The sequence below is a fragment of the Perca fluviatilis genome, chromosome 17 (assembly GCF_010015445.1).
Source record: "Perca fluviatilis chromosome 17, GENO_Pfluv_1.0, whole genome shotgun sequence".
Classification (NCBI taxonomy): Eukaryota; Metazoa; Chordata; class Actinopteri; order Perciformes; family Percidae; genus Perca; species Perca fluviatilis.
The window spans coordinates 5,885,429-5,889,695 of NC_053128.1; positions in this window are offsets into that span (position 1 = coordinate 5,885,429).

Sequence of the window (4,267 nt, forward strand, 5' to 3'; positions counted from 1 at the left end):
AGAGGCTCCGCCCACCTACAAGCAGAACTTGAGGCCCAGGATGGCGAAGGAATGTCCCGCCCTACTCTGTCTAACTCTGCCTCTGATTGGCTTACCCTGGTATTCACTCACTCCTCATATCTGTCTATGGTCTAACCCAGAGTGATAGAGAAAGTCCTATCCAGTGAGGATCTAATCCAACCAACTAAGGCAACGAGTACTAGCCAATCAGAGGCAGAGTAGGGCGGGACATTCCTTCGCCATCCTAGAAAAACGCAAATTCGCCAATGGGAGGACAAAACAACTGTGGAATATTTCCATTATATTCATTTTAGTTAGGTAGGCTACTTTCAATGGAACTTTTACTTTATTAACGAAATATACGGCATACAAATGACAAGAGCCGGGAATGGCTCAAATAAGTTAAGATAAAATAAAATACACTTTATGAATCCCACACTGGGGAAATTTCTGTGCTACAGCAGCACAAAAGAAAAAAATGCACACACATCAGAATAACACAAATACACATTAAATAGACATAGGAGAAAAAAATATACAGAAACAGGGGCGATTCTAGGATCAGACCTTTAGGGGGGCTCAGCCCCTAATGCGAATGTGACACAGACACACTTGCACTTGCAAAAGTGTTAAAGGGGTGATAGAATGCAAAACCGATTTTACCCTGTCATAGTTGAATGAGGACAGTTCGGTGGGTAAATAGGACATACATAGAAGCTCAAAATCCCATTGACACCCCTTTACTATGAAAATCTCATATTTTGAAACTGCCGCTGAAAACGGGCGAATCCCAACAAAGCTGGAAGTTGACGTCAACCTCCCAAAAACCGGAACCTTTGTCAGCCCATGGGTGTATTAAGAGAACGGTCACGCCCCAACATTTACATAGGCTACACAACTGACCTGAGATCAGGTAATCTTCTGAATCTAGCTAGGTCACGCAGATCTCTGCTATTCCATTACAAAATTCACTTCTGAAACTTTTTAATGCGAGAAATCAACCATATAAAGCTCAAATATGGGGCCGCTTTACGAAAATGGATGGCTAATTTGTAAATTTTCTCTCTTTTTTTGGGGGTTTTTTTTGGTGTGTTTGGGGGGCGTTTTTTTTTTTCCCCCCCCCCCCTGGAGGGTGAAGGGGATTGTGTTTTTTTTTCCTCTCTTTTTTTCTCCCCCGCGGGTTTTTTTTTTTTTTTTTTTTTTTTTTTTTAAGCGAGTCTCATTGATAGAGCCGCGGTGAGATGGAGTCCATCAATGAGAGCTAGCTAGCTAACTCTGACATTCACAAAAACACATTCAATTGAAATCCGAAATCGGACAAGTGTTAGCTAAGCTTTGTAAGACCTTGAGGAACCTGTAATATTCATGCCGTGACAAAATTCAAACTGTAAATATACTTTAGTTATGCGAAAGTGAGCAAGCTGAGATATTTCCCCATTGTAATGAATGCGACATATAGCAAGCAGCTGCTCGTCCTACAAAGACGCCTTGCGTTCATAAAAATGCCTTAAAATCAAATCGGACACAACGGTTAGCTTTAAAAGACATTGGGGAATGATGTTGTATAAGTGGCGTGACGAAATTCAAACTGTAAATATAATTTAGTTATGGCAAAAGTGTAGCTAGCTAGCTGCGGTATTTCCCCATTGTAATGAATGGGACATATAGCAAGCAGCTGCTCGTCCTACAAAGATGCCTCACGTTCATAAAAATGCCTTAAAATCAAATCGGACACAACGGTTAGCTTTATAAGACATTGGGGAATGATGTTATATAAGTGGCGTGACAAAATTCAAACTGTAAATATAATTTAGTTATGGCAACAGTGTAGCTAGCTAGCTGGTATTTCCCCATTGTAATGAATGGGAAATATAGCAAGCAGCTGCTCGTCCTACAAAGACGCATACCAGTCCGTAAAATCGCCTTAAAATCAAATCTGACACAACGGTTAGCTTTATAAAAGACATTGGGGAATGATGTTATATAAGGCGTGGTGCGAAATTCAAACCGTAAATATATTATAGTTATGCTGGCAGGTGGGCCGCGAGCCCCGTGGTGCGTATCCACAAAGGGTGACTTTGCGCTGGTGTAAGCCCAGCAGGCTGCCGCTTTCTCGTCAGACTGTGTGGAGCTCGTAAAGTCCGACCGTATTACCAAATTTGCAATTAGCCATCAATTTTTGTAAACGGCCCATATTTCAGCTTTATATAGTTGATTTCCCTCCGTAAAAAGTCTCAGAAGTTAATTTGGTAATGAAACATTGCAGTGTCTGGAATATGAGATTCTGTCGCTTCTCTAATGTATGTGTATTGGGGATTCGCTCAACCTATCAGCGCGCGTCTCTAATGTCTGCGTATGGCAAGTCGCTCAACCAATCAGCGCGCAGCTCATCTAAATATTCATGACCATACCATATTTGGAAGAAAAGCTCTTGTTACAAATAGGGCCAAAACACAGGGATGCATAAGGGCCAGTAAAATATCAACCAGGCCATTTTCAGCCCAACTAATGTTACATACCCCATTAGGAGACCATAAGGAAGAGTGTGAAATACCCTATATAATCATTCTATCACCCCTTTAACCCCCCTGCTAAATCAGTAATTTTATTAGCCAATATAATCTCTGAGCTAGCTACTGAACAACAATGTCAGCTAACATTTTTTGACACTATTAACACTGTGATGGAACTAAACCTGACACTTTATAAGTCACAGTAATAACAACCAATTTCACACAATGTTCTAACATTCAGAAATGTTAGTTGCTTACATTTCAATTTGGGTTCTAATCTGTGCCATGAAATTACCAACTTCTTCTCTTTCTCTGGGGACTACCAACGTTAAACTTTACAACCGCACGCCTGCTCTGCCTCTGACAGATCAGAGAGAGCTCAACAGTCCCACCCCTCCTCCGAGAGACCTTGGGTTCTGGAAGTAAATTTCCCATTCATTTCTCCCATTGACGTTTACGCAAAGTCATGATGCCATGTTGGAAACGTAGTGTTAGCCAATCGAAGGTGGTTGTGCCAGACTCCCGCCTTTGGCTGAGTGATAGAGCTCAACAGTCCCGCCCATAGTGGGTTCCGGAAGTAAAAATACAATGCAATTTCCATAAAATCGTAACCGTCAATGGTAGACTTAAAACCAGCTACGACATGACTAAGCGATTGTATATGCTCATATAGATGCTAAAAGTTCATGGGTCTTTTATTCGCAATGTCTTGGATAAGTACTCCATTACCCACAATCCTGAACAACCCACAATCCCACAGTGATGCCTCTTATTGGTGGAACTCATGCTGGTGAGGAGGGAGAGCTGCTGGGAGTGCCTTCACGATCAGTCATGCGCATGCCCAAGATGATAATCCTGTTTTACGAGGATTTACGACACTGCACGAATCACGATCTGCTCCACGCTTCTGCCGTTAGCCTCTACCGGGAAGCTAACGTTAGTTTAGATAACAACTAATTTGGCTAACCACTAACAGCTTGATTCAGTCTAAAATAATGTTAACTCAAACTAAACACTGTGTAAAGCAGGCTACAGCTGACGTAACAGCTTTTATATATTTTAACGGTTATTTTCAGGTTTTATTTTGAGGGTCTTTTAAAGTTATTAGTTTCAGTTTCAAGTTTATTTGTCACATGCATAGTCATACACTTACAAGCAGTGAAATGAATTCCTGACTCCACCCCAACTAATGACATAATTAAGTTATAGAATAAAAGTCAAGTTAAAAACATGAATTAATGAGAAACTAAAAATAAAAATATACCACCCAGATACCCCTACTCATAAATATAATAAAACCGTGTACTACTAAAGTGCTCACTAAAGTAGATCCAGGGCTTAAAGTGCAAGGTGCATCGAGCAGTTTGTCATGTTTTGATTCAGGAGCCTAACGGCTTGTGGATAATAAACTCCTCCTGAGTCTTTCCATATTTGCCATGATGCTCCTGAATCTCTTGCCTGATTTCAGCAGCTGAAATAGGCAGCTGCCAGGGTGGGAGGTGTCTTTTAAAATCTTGACAGCCCTACTCCAACATCTCTTCTGATAGAGTTCATCCAGAGATGGGAGAGCTGAGCCGCAGCAACGCTCAGCAGCACAGATCACTCTTTGGAGGCCTTCCTGTCCTTCTCACAGCTGTTGCCATACCATGCTGCCATACTCTGCGTCAGGATACTCTCCACAGTGGCAGAGTAAAAAGATCTTAAAATTGCTGGGGAGGCTCCAAACTTCCTCAGCTGCCTTAGATGGTACAGGA